Source organism: Pteropus medius, unplaced genomic scaffold, assembly GCF_902729225.1.
Source record: "Pteropus medius unplaced genomic scaffold, Ma_sr-lr_union100, whole genome shotgun sequence".
NCBI lineage: Eukaryota > Metazoa > Chordata > Mammalia > Chiroptera > Pteropodidae > Pteropus > Pteropus medius.
In genome coordinates, this window is record NW_024349796.1 from 5,200,650 (window position 1) to 5,212,003 (window position 11,354).

Here is an 11,354-nt window from a genome sequence, read left to right on the forward strand (position 1 = left end):
CCATTTAGTTTCTTGCAAAATCACCTTACACGAAAACAAAGTTCTTTCATGTGACTTCAGGTAAAGAGCAATGACTAAAACTTGAAGAGAGAAAGAAATCACTTTAGAATAATGACAGCTCTTTCTCGTGGTGCCTCGGAGGCGGTCGGCTGCTTCAGGATGAGGCCGAACATCTTTTTCCCAGCCTCTGGCTGCCAGAAGCTCATTGAAGTGGGCAATGAACGCAAACTTTGTACCTTTTATGAGAAGTGTATGGCCACAAAAGCTGCAGCAGACGCTCTGGGTGAAGAATGGAAGGGTTATGGTGGGAACGGCAAACTAGGTTTTCCCATGCAGCAGGGTGTCTTGACCCACGGCCGTGTCCACCTGCTGCTGAGTAAGGGGCATTCCCGGTACAGACCGAGGGGGACTGGAGAAGAAAGCACACATCTGTTGGGGGTTGCATCATGGATGTCGAGCTGAGTGTTCTCAAGTGGGTCATTGTAAAAAAAAGGGAGAAAGATATTCCTGGCCTCACTGTGTCTCGTCACCGGGAGCCCAAGAGAGCCAGAAGAATCTGCAAACTTTTCAGTCTCTCTAAAGAGGTTGATGTCCACCAATGTGCTGGGAGAAAGCCCCTAAGCAAAGGGAAGAAACCCAGGACCAAAGCACCCAAGCTTTGGCGTCTTGTTACTCCACGTGTCCTGCAAAACAAACGTATTGCTCTGAATAAACAGCGTACTAAGAAAAATAAGGAAGAGGCTGCAGAAAGTGCTGAGCTTTTGTCCAAGAAAATGATGGAGGCCAAAGAAAACCACCAGGAACAGATTTCCAAGAGACATAGACTTTTCTCTCTGAGAGCTTCTACCTAGAAGACTGAGTCCAATTGAAAATGAGATTTTGTAAGAGTAACAAATAAATAAGATCAGACATACGAAACAAAACAAAACAAAAAAGAATGAGGAACTCTGCATGAATTAGGAGGAACAGCCCTGTGTCTGAGGAACTGCCTCTGCAGCTGTCACCAGGTAGGGGCATGAACTGTCAATGAGGAAAGGGATGGAGACCCCGACTGCAACCCCATTTTATTCTCAATCTTCTGATGAATTGGGGTGGTTCCAACCGAGGTCACTGGCAGGAAAGAACACTAAGCGGGGGAAGAACGCCCAGAGGGGAAGCCATCGACGTGAAGGAGTCCGGCCGGTTGGCCTGCTTGCAAGAGGGCAGAGAGAAAACTAGAATTCAATTCAATCAGTGCTTTTATGTCCTTTGTGCTGGGCTGGGTGCTTGAGATAACAAAGGGGACAGAGTCGGGGCTGGGGACGTAGAGGCGGACAAATTTGGGATGGAGTAATCAGTAAGAGCCCCTCTGAAGGCTGAGATCTAAATGATGAAACACAGAATGGGGGGAGAAGAAGGCAGGGCTGAGGGAACAGCAGTTGCAAAGGCCCCGAGGCAGTGAAGACTTAGTGTGGTTGAGGAGATGAAAGAAGCCCAGGTGGTAGAACACAGAGGGAGGATGGCGCAGGTTGCAAGATGGTCCGAGGCCGCCTCGCACAAGCCTCTAAGGCATGGTTGGGAGTTTTCTCTTTGTTCTAAGCCCTGAGGTTTTAAGCAAGGGCATCACTTTATCGGCTTCCTCTTGCTGCTCTGAAGGGAACAGAGTGGAGAGAAGATGGGAGCCGGGGCTGGGAAATCCGAAGGGCGATGGCCCAAAGAGGAAGACACTGGGTTTCTGCTCGTATGATCCAGTCGAGGCTCAGGAAATTCATCAAAAAATAACAGGTAGCCCAAGTGGTCATACTGGTTACTTTTCATAGACAGGTGCTTCCAGTCATGACCTACCCAGGGTAGCCGAATCACTGAAAACTTATAGGCACATCATTTCTTTTTCACAAAAGACTGCGTTAGAGTGAAGAAAATTATTTCCTCCAAATGGCAAATGGCAGTTGAATATTTTAGAGTTAAGATCCAGAACTTGTACTTAAGCCAGCTGAGACCAAGAGGATGAACCAGGACTGGCCGAGGTAAAACTTGTTTCAAACACAAGGGCCACACTGCCGCTCTCCTCCCGGGATCTCAACTCACCTGTCCCCACCCACCTCACCACCCTCCTCCCACAGCTCTGGCCTCTCTTTCCCTCCTCACACCCCATCATCTCACTCTGACTCAGACCAGATATACAGGCCAATCATGGAGGAAAACCATATGTCATCCAAGACAACTGATCGATAAATAACACAAAACATGGTGGACACCCAGCCCCATTTATTACGTGATAATATGCAGATGACACGGTCCTGGAGAGGGACTTAATAGAGGGCAGTCTTGTCTTTGCCCCAGAGGAATGCACACTCTGTAGCGGAGCCTGCCCTGGTGTCTCCCAACATTTCCCACAACCCTCCATTTATTAAAACCAGAAACTCAGACGTTGCCCTTGACAACTCTCTCTCCTGCCTACAAAATTCACTCCTTGGGAATGTGGCCTGCTGCCCAGACATGCCTCCAGGGTGCCCTCTGGGGGCCAAAGGTAGGTATAACCTCCTGGAGGACAGGAACTCAAAGAAGATTTTATGGAATGAGTAAATCCAACCAGCCAGAGCCCCAGGATATGACACTCAAGTGGGTGACTATGACTCACCTCCAGTGTATACACAGCATCATTTACTCTGAAACTTGGAGAAAGTATGTGGGGGGCTTCAAGATTTTAGAGGTATCAGTTCAGGGTCCTAACTTTAATGGTGTCTCTTCGCTACTTTTCCCTGTTATCTGTTCCATTCAACCCCCCTGGACCATTACCCTCCCCTTCCCCCACCAGCGACCCACTCTGAGGACCCTCCGGCCAGGATGAAACAATGCCATGGAGATGGAGATGCCACTGTGCTTAAAGCATCCCACCAAGTGACAGGAAACCCCTGGCCTTGTTCTACTCCTGCAGTGGGGAATATACCTCTGCACTCCCTGAGCCAAATTGTTCCTTCATTCCACTTAAGAGGTCCATAGGCCCATCCACTTCATTCCACCAATATTTATTTAGCCTTCGCTGCATGCCAGGTACCATGCTAGGCATTGGTGATGCAATGTTGAGTTTACAGTCTTGGTGGGGGAATGGAGACTGAGTCAACTGATGCACACGTATGTAATTAAACTGATGTTGCCATGAGAGAAAAGCCTGAGGAATGTTAGCGTAGATAGCAGGACCTGCGACCTGCAGGTCAGGGAAGGTTTCCCTGAAGAAGTGACATTCGAGCTGCCCTCTGAAGAGGGAATGGAGTTAAATAGATAGAGGGGGTTGATCAGGAATACTGTGCCTAACAGAAAGGGCAGAGAAGTAAGGTCCAGAAAGCAAGAAAGAGCTCGTCTTGTTTGGAGAAGGGAAAGAAGAGCTGTGTGCACGCCACCCTGAACAAGCCCGATCCCGTCTGATCTCGGAAGCTAAGCAGGGTCGGGCCTGATTAGTACTTGGATGGGAGACCACCTAGGAAGACCAGATGCTGTAGGCGTAAAAAATAAAAAAATAAGGGATTGTAAGCTGACAAGGTCCTTGCAATCTGTGAGGCCAACCAAGGGTTGCCTCGCCTAAAAATAATAATAATAATAATAATAATAATAAAAATAAAAATAAAAGAAGACCTGTGTGCCAGCGACAGAACGAGGTAAGGTGGTAGGGAGCCTGGTGTTAATCCTAAAAGCAATCATAAAATCCTAAGCGATTTGAAGCTGGCTGCTATGGAGGGAAAGGCATCGAGGGAAAGAAAGGAAGTATTTAGGAGGAGGCTAGGTGAAAGGGCGGTTTGGACCAGAAGAGAAGAAGGAAGTGGAAATGGAGAGAAGCGGGCGGATCTAAGGAGTATTTCCGACTTGAAATTGAACTTGATAATGGAGTGGAGATGGAGGGTACTCCCAGGATTCTGGCCTGCAGACTTCTCTCTGTTGCATTTACAACACGTCACCTGTTACTGTGGCCTTCCATCCTAAACTGTGACCTCATCAGGGTCCGGACATTGTCTAGCGCCTCCCACATCTAGGTGCACAATAAATACTTGGAGGACGAATAAGCTTTTCTCTTCCATGACTAGCAGTCCTGCAGTTCTTAAGTCCTCCGGGAGGTGGCAGCATGTGAAAACTTAGCTGGTCACCTTTTCTGTGACCCGAACTTTGTTTCCTGCAGCCTGCGATTTTGACTCCCTTTGAGAGTTTTCCCCACATTCCAAATTCCCAGAAAAGAGCTCTTTCTCCAGCCTTTCTGAGCTGCCTCAGTGGAGGGTGTGACTAAACCAGGGAACATTTCATGTGGGGCCAAGGCCTGAATTTACTCAGCCATCCTGTGGCTAGGGCCTCTTTATTTTCAGCTGCGGTGGTTGTGCACAGGCTTCTGTTGTCACGGCTCCCTGCCTTTCACAGAGCACTCAGGCAAAGCTGATAGGGCCCAGCGGGACGTTTCTTCTCCCTTCCTGTTGCTCCAGCCTGGGCAGCAAAGACCAAGGTCATCTAAGCGAGCCCTTCTCAGTTATGTCGGGGAGATGGGAAAAGCCCAGGGAATGTCTCCCCCAGAGTTAGAAGGTGGGTTTGTATCTGGGAAAGTGTGGTTAGAATGAGACTGGTTCTGAAAGGCCAGTGGGAACAGGTTCAACGTGCCCTGGGATGATGTCCGTGAAAGCACTGGTTTGCAAAATAAATATAACCCTCTGGGTAAGGAAAGAGGAAGATGGGGGCTGAGTAGCTGAGTGAGGAAGGGCGTGGATGAAAAGTATAAGGAACAAAGACCCAGTGAGGGACACAGTAAGTCGAAGGTCAATTTAAGGGACACATTGCCAGGAGGAACACAAGTCAGAATCCAGAACCATCTCACTCAATGGCGGGCGCTGATTTCTGTAGACCGATGTAAAGGTCTGTGGCCGTATGTGACAGCACATCCAGGACTCCGTCTCCCATCGTTTGGACTTTGGGTCACCGACAACACCGTGAGGGTTTTACTCCGTGGGACGGATCACAGCAACCCCATCCTCGTTAGCACTCTGCCAAGCGCTCATCGTATGACGCCTTCGAACCTCTTCTCTTCCGTCCCCACTCTTCCTGCTTCTGCTCCTCAGCTCTTCAGACCTTTTGATCTTCAGAGAGTACAAAGAATGATTGGTCCCCAATTTCGGGAACCTCAGTCTCTCCTGACCTGATCATATCTTTCTCAACCTCTGACCAATATCCTGAAATGTCACGATTTCATTTCATAGCTTTATTGTTGTTATATTTTAGTGTATATTACACACATTATTATTATGAATATTATATTATCTAAATGCTTTAGTCAGTTCAAGTTAACAAATACATGATGAGGATCTACTTGGTGAATGGCCCATCCATCACTTAATTCAAATGTATATATTTTGGGAATATAACACATTTATCTGTTATCAGTCATTTGCTCCTTAATTTTGAATGCTGGTGTTCATAGGTCTCCCCTAACTGGTCTTAGTTCCATAATTTGGTACCCTGGCCAGAAATGCCTGATACACTCTCCTCCGAGTCTGTTGACAAATGTGCCCCGGCCTTGTCGCTTGTCACTCATATGTCACATGTTCCAGCCACCCTGAATAACCTGCACTTCTCTGATGCATCATTCTCTCTCACTTACATATGTGCTTCTTGCCTCCCCTGCTAGAGATATTCCTTGGCTTGTTTTCACCTGGCCAATTCTTAGCCATTAATTAGGATCCAGGTTAGTTGTCATCTCCTCCAAGAAGCTTTCCTTGACTTCCCAGACAGGCACTTAGTATGTGCCAACCTCTGTTCTAGACACTGGTGATCCAAATATAAATAAACCATAGTCTAGAACCTAAAAGAGCCCACAGTCTAGGGGAGAGGGCAGTGCGGTGAGCACAGGGCACTGTGGGAGCGTTGGGAGGAGCGTCCAGCCCAGTTTGAGGGGGGAAGGAACCCAGGGAAGGTAACGCTTCAACAGAGTTAAGTAAGAGAGGAAGCTAGGGAGGGGGAGGATGTACTAGATCAAGAATTCCTAATGAGAGGAATTGTAGTTATAACACATTTGGGCAACTGCTAGTTATTCAGTATGAGCTCGAAATACAAAGCCAGGAAGTGATAAGAGATAAGGCTTGAACCAGAAGATCTTATGACCACATCATAAAGGGCCAGGCTACAGAATTTGTCACTCTGAGGACTTTAGACTTTATCCTGAAGACATTGGGGAGCCCCCTGAAGGATTTTAAACACGAGAAGGAGCTAGAATTGTCAAGTTGGAACTGACAAGACAGCCATCCAGGTCTCCAACACCTGGAGAAACAATGATGGGGAACATGAGGGGGATCAGGTTTGGGGAAAAGATTCGTTTTGAGCAAGTTGAGTTCAAGTTTCTCTGGGATAGTAAGCAGCTGGCTATACAAGACTAAAGTTGATAAAAATCTATTTGGATCTCATACCCATTAAGTTGGCTAATATTAAAAAAAAAGGAAAATAATAAGTGTTTGCGAGGATGTGGAGAAACTGGGACTCTTTTGCACTGTTGGTGGGAATGCAAAATGGTGCAGCTACTGTGGAACACAATATGACAATTCCTCAAAAAATTTAAAATAGAACTATCATGCAATTCAGAAATCCCACTTCTGGGTATATGTGCCAAATAATGGAAAGCAGATTCTCAAAGAGATTACTTACATACCCATATTCATAGCAGCGTTATTCACAATAGCCAAGAGGTAGAAGCAACATAAGCGTCCGTTGATGGATGACTGGATAAACAAAATGTGCCATATACATATCGTGGAGTATAACTCAGCCTTAAAAGGGAAGGAAATTCTGATACGAGCTGCAACACGGATAAAACTTGAAGACATTATGCTTAGTGAAATGAGCCAGTAACAAAGGACAAGTGCTATATGATTCCACTTACAAGGGGTAACTAGAGTCATCAAACTCATAGAGACAGAAAGTAGAAGGGTGGCTGCCAGGGCCTGGGGGAGGGGCAGTGGGGAGTTATGGTTTAATGGGTGCAGAGTTTCAGTTTTGCAAGATGAAAAGGAGTTGTGGAGGTGGGCCGTGGTGGTGGTGGCACAACAATGCGAACGTAGTTGATGCCAGGGAACTGCACCCTAAAAAACGGTTGTGACAAAGGAGAACCAAAAAATGGTCGTGCGGTACGTTTACATCAGGTGTATTTTACTGCAATTTTTAAAAAAGGCGATTTGAGCCACAGAGAGCGATTTGAGAATCCTTCGACCATCAGCTGCAGGATTGGCAGAGGAAAAGGAAGATGCAAAGGGGCCTGAGAAGTAGCAGCCAGACACACAGGAGGGAAAACTAGAAGGCAGGAATGTGCACGTGGGGGGAGGAGAGCAGGCCTCGGGGTCCGAAGCTGCAGAGCCACCGAAGATGAGAAGGTCTAAAAGGGATCCTGTATTTCGCAACAAAGAGGCCGTTTGTGAAGGTGAAGGCGGCTTCAGGGGAGAAGCGAGGGCAGGATCCAGACAGCAGCCGGTGTGCGGTATGGCGGCTGAGGAAGTAGAGAGGAGCCTGGCGTCCTGGAAGCTCAGCTGCAGAGGGAGGAGAGGGCGGTCGTGGAGACGTACCGTGGATGTCATGGGTGGATGACAAGATCATTGATTTTGCAGTTTCGTGCTCACTCAGCATCCCTCTGCACATGTCCGGATTCCAAGACCCACATGAATATCTGGCCCGCCAGCCAGAGTCACTCTGACTTAAGAAATTGGCACTCTAGTTGCTATGCTATCCTCGAAGAACTTGGGTAGCCGAAGGACGCTTGCTGGACTCCAAAACAACTCTGACAAGATCAAGTGTGTGGAAGGGCTCAGCTCGGGAGACTGGACTGCTGGGGGGCCCCCACGTTCCCATGCTGCATCTCCCTTCTCGGACTTTCTTAGACTGTCCTCTCTGCCTGAAATGCTGTCCCCTCTGACACACACTATTTGATCTTAGTCCCACGCATCCTCCTTTCAGATCAGTTTGGGTTTCGCTCCAGAAAGCCTTCCCAGACCCTTCCCCTCCTGCCTCACGGTGGGTTACAGGCCCCTCCTCTGTGTACCTTTCACGGGGATCCCACGCTCACGGAAGAGTGCTTGCCAGGAGGTATGGTGATTATCGGCTTGTTTCCCTCCACTGAGCTGCGAACAACCAGAGAGCTTCTTGTTTTTGTAGCCCCTGCATATTGTAGGTGCTCAGTAAGTGTTTATAGAATTAATGAATACATGGCAGAAAGATTGAGAATCCCTAGTGGGTAACAGGACAGGAACCCATTTTTAGAAATCGGTACTTATCGTACCGATTGTGATGGGGAAGACAGAAAGAGATGGGTCTCACCCTAAGGAGCATGTGCATCGGAGCCCTTGATCACATCTCTCATGTTTGAAAGAGGAATGGGAGTTATATTTGGACTTCGTGCTCTCAAAATTATTTGTTCATACTTGAGGCTGGCACATCGTGCACAATAAATCTTTGTTGAGTAGATGAATGAGCCTTTATTATAAAACTTGTAATACGATTTTCTGGTCTCTATGTGCAACTTTCTCCGGTAGATTGTGAGCTCCTGGAAGTCAGGGACTGTGTCTCACTCCTGTTAACAGGATCTAGCACAGAGTTTTGCACACAGTAGGTATCAAAAATGTTTATTGGGTGAGAGAATGAACATTTGACATACAAGCAAGGCACATACACCCACATGCACATGAATTCTACACTGTTTTTCCCACCCCCAATATTATTTTTTTCCCATAGGAAACTAGATGACAAATCCATTTCTTGTTGTTGGATTTTAACGGGACTGAATGCTTCTGCAGGCTTCCTCGACGGTTGGCTCCAGCAGCCGTGAACCGCCTTCCACTGCATTGATAGAGGTCCGGAAGGGTCCGCTGAGAAGCACAACCAGCACGTGCGGTGGGTGGGGAGCTGGTGCACCTGGTCCTCATAAAGCCTGTGCCTGCGATGGCACGTAGCGTGCCTCTGAGGTGGGGCGCCGGTTGATGCCCGTGTGCAGGGCACAGCTGAGCACCTGCTGGGGGAGCACTGGGAGGCAGGAGGAGGCGGCCGGCTCAAGTTGGTTGAATTCTCCAGTGAGCATATTCAGTTTACCAACAGGTCCACAGAAGGATGCCCAGTGGGCGTCTCGTCTACGTTTGGCCTCCTCCGGGTCCTCTCGTACAGCCCAAAGAGCTCCCCTGCCCCTCTCCATCTGTGTCCTGCCTGAAGGGGAAATGGCTTTGTCTAAGCAAAGATGAGGTTCTCGGGTGGGGCTCGAAAGGGAGGTTGAGTATTTTGATGTCTTTTTCCCCTTTACTGATGGAACAAGCTCATCAAAGAACAGAAAGCAGGCCTTCAGTGCCACAGGCGATTTCATTTTGAAGTCTCTAACTGTCACCCTAGGGGCTGCCATGGAGGCTGCAGAACCGGCAGGATCTGAGTGAAGATGGCAGCCCCTCCCGCCTGCTTTCTGGCCAGCTCAGCACCGCCTGGTGACCAGCCGTCCAGCCTTGACACCTCCATCCTTTGCCCACCCTGGGAACAAGCAGCAGTGGCTCATGAACCGTACTTCGGCACATGTTCTTACACTTCCGACTTTGACGGGTGACATCAAGTGTAGTCCAAGGTCAGCCGGGATGGTGGGGAGCGCCCTTGGTGTTGGTTCTCTCTTCTAGGGCTTCCTGCCTTTGACTCCAATTCCATAAACAGGGATGGAAAAGCCTTGCACTTTAATGACCCACAGCCTGATTTCTCTTGGACTCGCCTGATTTCTTTCCTAATCTCTTCAGGGGGAGGGTTGTCCAGAAGCATGTTGTGTTTATTCCTAAGGAAAAGAGATGGCTTCCTCTTCAGCTAGTTTTCTGCTTTTCAACTCTGTGAGTTCCAACCCCAGGCTCCAGCTGGGCAAATTTGCAAGAGATTATTAGTAGCTGTGTGAAAACCTCATAGAACGAGGGCATTATTTGTTAGAAAAAATATTTCAGAAATAATTAGCTCGTTTCTCCCTGTTCTAACTGCTCCCCTCTGTTCTCCCCCCTTCTCCCCACTCATTGCCATATGCGATCATTTCACAGCCTCCAACACCTGCCTTTTAATGGGACACAATGCTAACAGTTATTAATTTTAGGTGGTGGGAGTATGGGTTTTAAAGTACTATTTAGACTTTTCAGTAACTTTTATATTTATCAGAAAAAAAAAAAAAAAGAAAAGAAAAAGAAAAACCCCCTAAAATAAATCGCTTCCCGTGCTCTCTGCGGTTGGGCTGGCGGTCCCGTCGCTGTCTCGGTTCCCGAGCTGTTCGCACGCTGCTTCCTCTGAGCCCGACGAGATCTCAGTGTTCCAGGCCAGTGTTTCTCCCACCCAACCACTGCCGCTTGCCAGCCATTCTTGTTGGACCTGGAAGTGAACCGCTGATCCTAAAGATTAAAAAACAAAATAGGGAGATACAGCGTCTCAGGGGGCCGCTCTACTTAACCCTACTGTGGCTACCAGCTGTGTTCCAGTTCCCAGGGCGAATGCGCAGACCGCGGGGTGGGGAGGAGGTTTGGACAGACCCGCTAAAGCCGCTGCGTTTGTCTGGACGGAGACGACATTGCTGGACACTTGAGGGAGCTGAGGGTGCGGGACGACAACACTGTTTGATTCCAGAGCTTCGAGTTTTAGCTAGACTCGGTCGCCATCTGTTAACCAACAACCCTCATCCCTGCGTGGGTCGGCAGTGTCTTCTTTTAGAACGGTGCTTCTCAGCTTCCATGTGCATCAGAATCACCCAGAACGTGTTAAAACGCAGATTTCTGTACCCCGCTCCCTCCCAGAGCTGCTGATTCAGTAGGATTTGGGGTGGGGCCTATAATTTGCATTTCTAACAAGGCCCTAGGTGATGCTGATGCTACTGGTTGGGGAAAACGCTCAGAGAACTGCTGGTTTTGAAGACGTGACTGGTGGTTTCATCTTACCTGTGTGTTGGGGTGAGAAGAAGAGTCAGGAGGGGAGGGATGTGGTGGTTTGGCACAGTTCCGTGCATCCAGGTGTGCTTATAATTGGCAGCAGGCCGTGTCTACTCCTCTGCTCCAGAAGTTGGGGAAGGATGCTGTTCAGGAAGGGGCACATCGATGTGGATCTCAACCCAGAAGATATCTTCTCTGGTTTTATGGTGACCCTTGCCCCCTTCCCTGATGGGAAGTCAACTTGCAATTTGCATTTCCAGGTCGTTGTAAGTTTACTAATGATATTGCTCAAAATTACGCAGCATAAGGGGTGTTCGAAGCCATGTTTCTAACTACTCATCGTGCTTGCTGTTCCTGTGGTATTTCGTCCCAAGTTAGTTGAGTATCTGGTTGCCATCCATCTAGGCCAGCCTCCCAGCGCCGTGGAGGACCCCTCTCCAAGGG

General features: G+C 48.4%; 2 pseudogenes; both read left to right on the top strand.

Moving 5' to 3' along the window:
* The first annotated feature begins 159 nt into the window (after window positions 1-159).
* Window positions 160-869, top strand: LOC120619104 (40S ribosomal protein S6-like; annotated as a pseudogene).
* A 2,494-nt stretch (window positions 870-3,363) lies between these two features.
* On the top strand, window positions 3,364-3,482 carry LOC120619375 (uncharacterized; annotated as a pseudogene).
* Window positions 3,483-11,354: the final 7,872 nt, after the last annotated feature.